Genomic DNA, 10,768 nt, shown 5'->3' with positions numbered 1-10,768 from the left:
TACATAAACCTATATATAAATTTATATCTAGTCAGGTTGGTAAGAAATGTGATTTTAAGAAATTTTTATGGGAATATTAATGGAGGTTTCCCCTGGAATGTTTCTAATGAGTTTAAGTAAAAATGTAATTTCTCGTTTGGGTACTTCTTTGAATGTACTACATCTCTTAAACATGGCCACAAAACTGTCTAACCATACATAGGAGTTGAGACCAAGTTGTCCAAGAACTTGCTGCGCATGAAGTTCATGCAAAGGGGATTGGACTCGGAAATCAAGAAACAGCTCAAAGAAGAAGAGAAGAAAATCATTAGTGAAGAACACTGGTACTTGGATTTGCCAGAGCTGAAAGAGAAAGAGAGTTTGATAATAGAAGAGCAGAGTTTCTTGTTGTGTGAAGATCTCTATGGAAGAATGTCATCCAGAGGATTTAATCCTGAGGTTGAGATATGAGACTTTGGTGGGGACAATTGGAAAAAAGTTTGCCAAGAAGAGAGACTGTGCCAATTATGAAGAAGATGAGAATGGAGACATGCAGCCCATCAAAGCAAAGAAGATGTTCCTAAAGCCCCGAGATTGAAGTGGACACCCCTGGTTACAGCACAGGGAGCAGCTTGTATTGGAGCTCATCCTGGCGGCATCTCTGACATGGTTAATACTGTGGTGTTTATTCATGAAGAGATATGTCCAGGTTTTGAAAACCTGCTGTTTTTAGAACAGATGTGTGGTGGATGTTATACATCCTTTGCTTGGTGGTGGTCTTCAGGAGTGGGTCCCCAGCCCTCAACCTCCCAGCGTCCATAGGGACAAGCTTGCTTCCTAGAGGTTTTTTTTAACCTCCAGTTTTTTATCAAGCAGCTCTCTAGTCACTGACCTTAAACTGATTTCATAGACATTACTGGCCGTGTTTACATTTTACTTTCTGTTATTAATCAAGTCAAGCCAGTTCATATATACATTTTGGAATCAGCTTTTTATCTGTAAATTAATCCAAAACAAACATACTTCTCCGTCCTGAAGAATTTGCCAGGTCATTGTCATTGTCATTATGCCAGATCATTGTCAGTTTATGGTATAAGGGTTTTTTGTTTAAAGAATTTAATTGTGAAAAGTGTTGCATAATAAACACCTGTTTTCACATTTAAAAAAAACCATACATAGGAGTCAAAAAGATTGCATTAGAAATGAAATGTAAGTGCTGGCATTGAGGCATAAGAGATTAAGCCACTGCCTACTATGCCAACATCCCGTATGGGTGCCAGTTCAAGTCCCAGCTGCTTCATTTCCAATCCAGCTCCCTGTTAATGTGCCTAGGAAAACAACAGGAGATGGCCCAAGTCCTTGGGCCCCGACATCCATGTAGGAAACCTGGAGGAAACTCCTGGCTCTTGGCTTCAGTTTGGCCCAACCCTGACCATTGAGGTCATTTGGGGAGTGAGCCAATGGGTGGGAGTTATCTCTCTCTCTCTCTGTCCCCACACTTGTAGCTCTGCCTTTAAAATAAATAGAATAAATCTTACAAATGAAAAATGAAATGTAGTGTTCCAGAGTTAGTCTAATATATTTCAGCTACAGATAGATGAAAATCTGTAATATGACTTCGTACGTGTTAAAATGCATCCTTACAATGCAAAAATATAGACTTGCTCCTTGATTACTAAAAAACTTCAAGAGAAATGCATTTAACAAGCAGCATGAAACGTATTTCCATTTTTGACTATAAAGAGTCAGACAAAGGGGCAGGGACCCCATCTCCTTTAAGCATGACGCGAGGCAACGCCACGCAAGTATGGGAGAAAGGACCCCAAGAGGGGGCTCCAGGAGCCTCAGGTTCTGCTCCTGCTGGCTCCTGCCTTCTACCTTCGTTCCTATTGCACAGTGTAGTTGGGCTGAGCAGAAGGAAGCAGCAGCGGCCCCCTCCCTTCTCCCGCCTCCCCCTCCTTTTCCGTGCACACCCTCCAGCTGGGACAATACTGGTAAGTGGGTGTGTGGAAGCCAGACAAGCAGGTGTCGTGTTTTCTTCTGGGTAGAAAGACCAGACTCTGTGTCTGGAATTCTGAGTCACAACAAGGTTCCGTGAGGGTGGCCTTCTATATATCCTGTGCTGCACGCACGCACACGCACACACAGTCCCCACTCCCATGCAGGAGCTCTCTTTGTGGGCAGTGTCACTCTGTTAGGCACTTAGGGAAAGGCATCAATTAAACGTCCCCAAGTATTTGCTGAGCACCTACCATTTGTTTAAGCAGAGATTGAATATCATCAACAAAGAAAGCAGAAAAGGGATCTTGTCCTCAAGTTGCTGGAGTCTAGCTGGAGAAACGGGCAATCAAAAGGGAGCTCAAATATAAATCCTTTGTAAATATAGAATGCTGAGTTCATTGAGACTCAGTGAACAGACAGAGGAATAAGACTGTATGGGAAGAAGGCAAGACTTCGAGGAGCTGCTCCAAAAAGAATAGAATTGTGTAGGTTGGGCTGAGAGGACTGGAGCTAGCTGGGGTTGTACCTAATGAACTGCTCTATCTTTTCTCATCACCATTGAGGGTCTAGGATGAAAGCCAAGGGGATAAAAAGAAGGCCTGACCCAGGCTGAGGAGCTTGTGCAGGCCAGTAAAAAGGCTTTTCCTGGATGGAATTCATGGCAGAGGTAGCTGGGAAGGAGGCAAGAGCGGGAAGCCTTAGAGGCTGGAACCAAACTGTGATTGGATTGTCTTAGAGATGAGAGGAGTGGAGTCACAAAAGGAGATAGAAATTACTGTCTGACAAGGAGGTTAAGAGTCAAGTTAGTCCTCTTGGAAATGAAGGTTGGCATCCCTAGAGGGAGAGGATGGAGACCTATTGAGAAACTAGCCATCCCTAGTTCATATTATTACCTTTTGATATTTTGAGTTTCTATTATAAAAAGAAAAAAGTTCTTGAAATATAAAATTCAAGTGGGATCTTCTCCATAAAGACCTTCTCATTCTCAAGAGTTATCCCAAGAGGGACAGCTCTGTCACTTCCATAGCCTTTCTCAGATTTACCTGGATATGTAGAATATTCTTGACTTTTGAGACATTTGAGTTTAGTTTATTACTTGTTAATCCTAATAGCATTAAACATATGAAGACAGGACAACAAATATCCTCATCAGGATGAGCACAGATACGCTGGTATTGTGAGAGCAGTGCGTTAAACCACTGCCTTCAATGCCAGCAGCCCATATCAGAGTGCTGGCTCCAGTCCAGACTGCTCCACTTCTGATTCAGCTCCCTGTGAGTGCTTGGGTTCCTGCCACCTCAACGGGAGACCCAGGTAGAATTCCAGTCTCCTGGCTTCATCCTAGCCCAGCTCTGCCTATTGCTACCATCTGGGGACTGAGCCAGTAGATGGAAGATCTCTTTCTCTCTGTGTCTCTCCCTCTCTCTATCATTCTGCTTTTCAAATAGATAGATAGATAGATCTTAAAAAAAAAGATGAGCACAGAGCCATGTTCACAAATATCCTGGTAAATGTTCCAGGAATTGAAGTCATGCTTGGGGATGCATAAAACCAGTGACTGAGGGTGTTTTCCTTTGGAGATGTGGAAATAGCAGTCTTAAGTAGCAAGGCAAATAATTATAAATTTTCCAAGGTTGCCTACAGCAAGTCCAAACTAACATAGGACTGAATGCAATGGATATCAGTTGAATAAAGGGTACACACACACGGCACACACGTATTTACCAGCTTAGGTGTGTAATGATTTTTTGGTATGTCTATCTCTCTTCACAGAAGGAAATAAACAGAATGACATCTTCATGACTCAAGTCCCAGTTTGCCTCTCCACGTTCCTCCTTTTGTGGTATGACTACTTAGGAACTTGGCCTCACCGCGTGGGTCCATACAGGGGTGTGGTCCTGGATGCCAACTGCATAGGGTGGCTGTTTGTATGACAAGGCCACTTCAGAACTGTGGGAAAGGAGTGGTATTAAAAGAGGACTCCCTCAATCAACATCCTCGCTCAACATTTGGTGAGCACCTGCTGTGCTCCACTGCACTCTGCCCACTGTGGATAAATAAGACATCTTTTCTTCATTTATTTTTTTAAGATTTATTCATTTATTTGAAAACCAGAGTTACACAGAGAGAGGAGAGGGAAAGGGAGAGGGAGAGGGAGAGGGAGAGGGAGAGGGAGAGGGAGAGAGAGAGAGAGAGAGAGAGGTCTTCCATCCGCTGGTTCACTCCCCAATTGGCTGCAATGGCCGGAGCTGTGCCAATCCGAAGCCAGGAGCCAGGAGCTTGTTCTGGGTCTTCCACTTGGGTGCAGGGGCCCAAACACTTGGGCCATCCTCCACTGCTTTCCCAGGACATAGCGGAGAGCTGGATCGGAAGTGGAGCAACCGAGTCTTGAACTGGTGCCTATATGGGATACTGGCACTTCAGGCCAGGGCATTAACACGCTGCGCCACAGTGCCAGCCCCAGGATATAAGGTTTTCAAATATTTTCCTTCTTTCTGTAGGTTCATTTTTCTCTGTTAATTTTTCCTTTGCTGTACCAAAAAAACGTAAATTTGAAGAAAGAAATTAAGGAAGACAAAATCAATGGGAAATTTTCTGTTTTATGGATTGTAAGACTTAATATTGTTAAAATGTCCATGTTACTCAAAGCAATCTACAGACTCCCTGTAATACACATTCAGAATTTGGATGCCCTCGCCGTTTGGGCACCAGGCAATGCATCACTGCTTAAAACAGCTCAGAGCATATTTCTGTGTAGGAAGAGCATCTGATATTCTGCTTCTACGCTGACAGTCTTGTACTGACGATACCAAAGCCTACTATTATCCTGCCAGCAAAAAATACATAAATAAAGCAAAAACATCAGTGGAACCTTTTACACAAGCAGAAAAAAAATCCTAAAATTCATATGAAATCACATAATATTTCAAGTAGCTAAAGCAAACTTGAGAAAGAATAACAAAGCTACAGGCATCACATCTGCTGGTGTCAAAATATATTATAAAGCTACAATAATTAAAAACATGGTATTGGCACAAAAACAGACATATAGGCCAATGGAGTAGAATAGAAAACACAGAAAAAGCCCACACATACGCGATCAACTAATCTTCAACAAGGGCATCAAGAATATAGAATGGGGAAAGGAAAATCCCTTCAATAAATGATATTTGGAAAGCTAAATTCACCTGCAAAAGAATGAATCTAGCCCTTTACCTTACACGGCACACAAACGTCAACTCAAAATAGATTACAGATTAAAATGTAAGGTCTTAGGGCCATCATTGTATTGTAATGGGTAAAGCCGTCTCCTGTGACACCAGCATCTTCTGATCCAGCTCCATGCTAATGGTCTGGAAAAAAAACAACAGAAGATTCTCTAAGTGTTTGGGTCCCTGCCACCACGTGGGAGAACCGGCTGAAGCTCCTGACTCCTGGTTTAAGCCTGGCTCGGTCCCAGCCATTGAAGCCATTTGGGGAGTGAACCAGCAGATGGAAGACCTCTCTATGCTCTGTCTCTCCTCCTCTCTGTGTAACTCCAACTTCAAATAAATAAATAAATAAATAGATCTTTAAAAAGGAATGTAAGATCTTTTTTTTTTTTGAGTACTAGTTATAGCATTAAATCACAATGTACAGCACATTAAGGACAGAGATCCCACATGAGGAACAAGTGCACAGTGGCTCCTGTTGTTGACCCAACAAATTGACACTCTAGTTTATGGCGCCAGTAACCATCCTAGGCTGTCGTCATGAGTTGCCAAGGCTATCACATGGTCCTCTTCCCCACTTAATGCTGTATAATTGTTCAAACCTGGTAAATGCCACTCTTAGGATCATTGGTTACTATCCTCACTCTGTCTTTTATGACCTTGTCTAAATATGATCAGAGTCGGCAAACTTGGAATGTAAGATCTTAAAACATAAAACTCCTAGAAGAAAACACAGAGGGAAAGCTCTCATGGCATTGGTCTTGGCAGTGGTTTCTTGAATAGGACACTAACAGCAAAAGCTACAAAAATAAAAATGAGCAAGTGGGATTCTAGCATATGGACTACTTTCTAGGCATATGGCATACAACGTATGTGTAGTAGGAATCTATGATCTCATCCCTCAAAGCTTACATTCTCGTGAAGAAAGCAAATGATATAATATTCACTAAATAAGAAGGGCTATGAAGAAGCTACAGGTGTGGTCATGTTGAACTAGGACGGTCAAGAAGGCCATCTCTGAAGCAGAGACATTGCAGATGGGCCTGGAGAAAGCTGTCATGCAATTCTACATCATGGCACTAGAGGGTAGCAAGAGACCACAGGCTCTGGAAGATGGGCCAGCCACATTTGGAGGCTCTAGGTCTTGGCTAGTCTTGACCCACCATGGTAGTAGCTTATTGCTGCTCAAACTGTACTCTTGTTGCTTTGTGCTCGGAAAATCTCCAGAGCACAACAGCCAAAACCAATCCCTGAGGAAGGCCTCTTCACTCCCCAACAGACATAGTTGGTTTTGGCTAATCATTTAATCAAAACCAGCAGTGATTTCCTGGTGTCTTTAGTGTGCTTTGAGTTTATAGGCTTCAATGAATTCAAGAACAAAAAAAGACTTTGACCAATTCCTGACATTTAAGAAAGAAATCAGGCCTATGCTGATGGTTCAGCTAGAGAAGTGAGCAAAAGGCAGGAAGGAAAACGAAGGGAGCGTCAGCAATCCCAAATACGCCTTGAGAAGCACTCTTTCCACTGGCTGAACCCTTCTGTGCATAAGGCACCGGGGCCAAGCACTTTAAAGGTACTATTAGCAGCCAATGCAAACCTATACGTTTTTCGAACAAACAGTGCTAACATTCATTAATATTTACAAGGATTGTGATTCAGAGAATAGATCAGAGGGGCTCAGTTATCATAAAGGAAAAGGTGCTAGGGATGATTAAACAGTGCTGGGGGATGACCAAGTGACCATGTAAGTATGGACGCTCACACAGGCCGATGGAACTCTAAATAACCCTTATGCTTATTTGCACCTGCCAGAGAGCGTTCAGGTGTGTTGGAAACGATGAGCCCTCTTCCAGGCCAGCTCTCTGCTGTGGCCAGGGAGTGCAGTGGAGGATGGCCCAAGTGCTTGGGCCCTGCACCTGCATGGGAGATCAGGAGAAGCACCTGGCTCCTGGCTTCAGATCAGTGTGGTGCGCCGGGTGGCTGCGGCGGCCATTGGACGGTGAACCAACGGCAAAAAGGAAGACCTTTCTCTCTGTCTCTCTCTCACTATCCACTTTGCCTGTCAAACAAACAAACAAACAAACAACAACAAAAAACAAAACCAAGACATCCTGAGCAGCACGCAGGGAGGTGCAGCTCTCAGGTAGCACATCCCCATGCAGTGCACTAGCACAGCTGTTGCAGAAAACCAAAAGGCAGTCATGGAGAGTGACCAGGATGGTTCGCTGTAGGGGTCCACTTGGAGAGTGTTCTGGGATTTTTGGATGAGATTAACATCTGAACTGTTGAACCTTGTATGCACAGACTGCCCTTCAATGCAATCAGTTGGGGTCTGAATAGAATACAAGGACTGACCCCCTGGGCAGGAGGAGATGGTCTGGCAGCATGCACTTGTCCCTCAGCTCAGCTTGCTCACTTCCAGACTGTAAGTGCACCATTTGCTCCTCTGGGTTTAGAAATAGTTCATCAATACATACTTTATGTTTACAAATTCTACACTATCTTAAGGCTTCTTTGTTTTATTTAGGGGTTTTGAGCTTCCAAGAGAACTAAAGGAAGCTCTGCATTTGATTCTTTAGAGGCAATATCTTTTTTAGATTTTAAAACTAAGTACCAGAAACCAAGCATTTTGTAGCTCTCACATGACAGATCAAAGAATTAGTTGGACTTTCAAAAAAATGTCACAAAAAGACTGAACTCAAGCTAAATAACCCATATGTTCTAAGCTTTTCATTTCCCACTTCTGAATAAAGAAATACTTGCTCAGTGTTGTATAATAAGTCAGATTGTCAGAGATGCTTCAGTAACTATCCCTATTTTAAAATTCTTTCTCTCAGAGATGATCTTGTCAATGGTAAACTTTGTACATAGGTACAACTTTGTACATAGGTAGTATTGCTCCAAAAGCTTAAGTAAGAATCAGATTGTAGGTTTTAAAATAAATATTTTAAGTTTAAAATCACAAAGCTATATATACACATTTATTATTCTGCATATTAAATTATTTCAAGTAATTTAAATGTATTTAACAAACATTTAGCCAAACACTCTTTCAAAGGCTTGTTTGGACATCAACACCTAGACATATTAATACGCCTATGAAACTTGAAAACCCTAATAAAGTCCACTGTAATATTAAGAAGAAGACTGATTCTTAACCTACTGAATTTATGCAGATACAAAAGTGCTTAGTGTGATGAAATTACCAAAATAAAATCATTTTAAAGTTTATTTGGTCCTAACAATATTAATTATTCTGTACTGGGTATTTCAACATTTGCATTTTGAATTTTAAATAATTTCCTCTTTAACAGGTTAAGAAAACACACACATTTCTTTTTTCTTTTTTTTTTTTTTAAAGATTTATTTATTTGAAAGTCGGAGTTACACAAAGAGAGGAGAGGCAGAGAGAGAGAGCGAGTGAGAGAGAGAGGTGTCTTCCATCCACTGGTTCACTCCCCAATTGGCCACAATGGCCAGAGCTGCACTGATCTGAAGGCAGGAGGCAGGAGCTTCTTCCAGGTCTCCAACGCGGGTACAGGGGCCCAAGGACTTGAGCCATCTTCCACTGCTGTCCCAGGCCATAGCAGGGAGCTGGATCAGAAGTGGAGTAGCTGGTGTCCATATGGGATGCTGGCACTGCAGCCGGCGGCTTTACCCACTATGCCACAGTGCTGGCCCCACACACAAATTTTAAACTACAGTCTCTTCTTTTTCATCCTAGTGAGCTCATCACAAAGACCTAAACAAAAGAATGCCTGAATTAAAATACAATACCTGACTAGATTCCATCACTTCACATATCGTTTCCTGTACTGGACCCTAAAAGAAGTTGCCGACAGATCAGACAAACCCGACTCTCTGAGAGCCAATGGTTAATACAATGCATGCAAGGTAATTGCCTGAGCTTGTTTCTAGTTATATAATCACTGGTACAAGTGGCTACAGATTTTACTTGGTTCACTATCAAGATTGGGATGCTCCTAGTTCCTAGTGGAAAGATTGTCAGTCTGCTCTTTGGTTAAACCACGGAGTCGACCATCATCATCACCTTCATTCAGTAAGAAGTGAGCAAGGAGAATAGGTAGCGTCCCAGGATCAACGACACGATTTGAAGTTTGCAGTGCCTCTACCTTTACTGTCGTGATTCTGGGTATGAGGCTGGGCGCTCTCCTTTCACCATGCATTCCTTTTTTTTTAATTTTAATTTTAACTAGTTTTTATAGATTCAATGTGATTTGTAGACACAATTCTAAGAACATAATGATATTTCCTTTTTCCCTCCCTTGCCCTCTCTCTCTCCCACCTTCCTTCCTTTCCCCTTTCTCTGTGTGTGTGTGTGTGTGTTTGGTTTTTGAGATGACATATTTTAAATCTACATTACAGTAAAAAGGCTTAATGCATCAGTTAATACCATGCACTTCCATGCTGTCATCTTAAGCCCTCATGTCTTAAAAGGACCCTTCACTGTGCTGTCTGCTGTAACAACTGTATCTGTTACTTGGTTCTGAGAGCACCTCTGGCGTGAATCAGAGATTCACTGAATCTCTAACTCGGATTTAGCACCTGCTGGAGAACTTAATTCTCCAAATGCAGTCATGATCTGCCTTAAAAGTACACAGGCCCTTGCCACCCATATGGGAGACCTAAATGGAGTTCCTGACTCCTGACCTAGGACTGCCAGATGTTGTGGTCATACGGGGAATAAACCAGCAGATGGAAAATCTCCCCACCCTCCCCATTACTCTGCCTTTCAAATAAATAAAGTCTTTAAGAAAAAAATAAGAAAATCAACAACCCATACAACTCATCAAAGAAGATATGCAGGTGGTAAAGAAGCCTATGAACATGTGCTCCACATAATGTGGATAATTGAAATTGAAACAAGGAGATATTGGGGCCACACTGTGGCTTAGTGGGTAAAGCTGCCGCCTCCAGTGCTGGCATCCCATGTGAGCGCCGGTTCAAGATCCCAGCTGCTCCACTTCCAATCCAGCTTCCTGCTATTGCCTGGGAAAGCAGTAGAAGATGGCTCAGGTACTTGGGCCCTTGTACCCACGTGGGAGACCCGGAAGAAGCTCCTGGCTTCTGGCTTTTGATCGGCTCAGCTCTGGCCATTGCAGCCGTCTGGCAGGTGAACAAGCAGATGGAAGACTTTCTCTCTCTCTCTCTGATTCTGCCTCTCTGCAACTCTTCCCTTCTAATAAATAAATAAATACATCTTAAAAAACACAAAGAAAAAACAAGGAGATATCACTACCTATTAGAATGCCTAAAATCCAAAAAAGATAACAACATTGAATGTTGGACAAAAAACACCCTTATTCTCATTCATTGCTGGTGAGAATGCAAAATATACGGGTACTTTGGAAGGGTGAATACCTGTTGCTTATAAAGCTAAACACAATCTGACCATACGGTTCACCAACTGTATTTATGAGGATTTGTTCAACTGATTTGAAAACCTATGCCCACACAAATACTTGCACAAAAAGGTTTAGAGCAGCTTCATTTGTAATTGACAAAAATTGAAACAATGTGTCTTTCAATAGGTGGATGTAAAAACAAACTGCTGT

General features: G+C 42.3%; 1 pseudogene; it reads left to right on the top strand.

Annotated features, from left to right (window-relative positions):
* Positions 1-216: 216 nt before the first annotated feature.
* Positions 217-599, top strand: LOC133760975 (M-phase phosphoprotein 6-like; annotated as a pseudogene).
* Positions 600-10,768: the final 10,169 nt, after the last annotated feature.

This window comes from Lepus europaeus, chromosome 5 (assembly GCF_033115175.1).
Source record: "Lepus europaeus isolate LE1 chromosome 5, mLepTim1.pri, whole genome shotgun sequence".
Lineage (NCBI taxonomy): Eukaryota > Metazoa > Chordata > Mammalia > Lagomorpha > Leporidae > Lepus > Lepus europaeus.
This window is presented reverse-complemented; position numbering and strand designations above follow the sequence as displayed.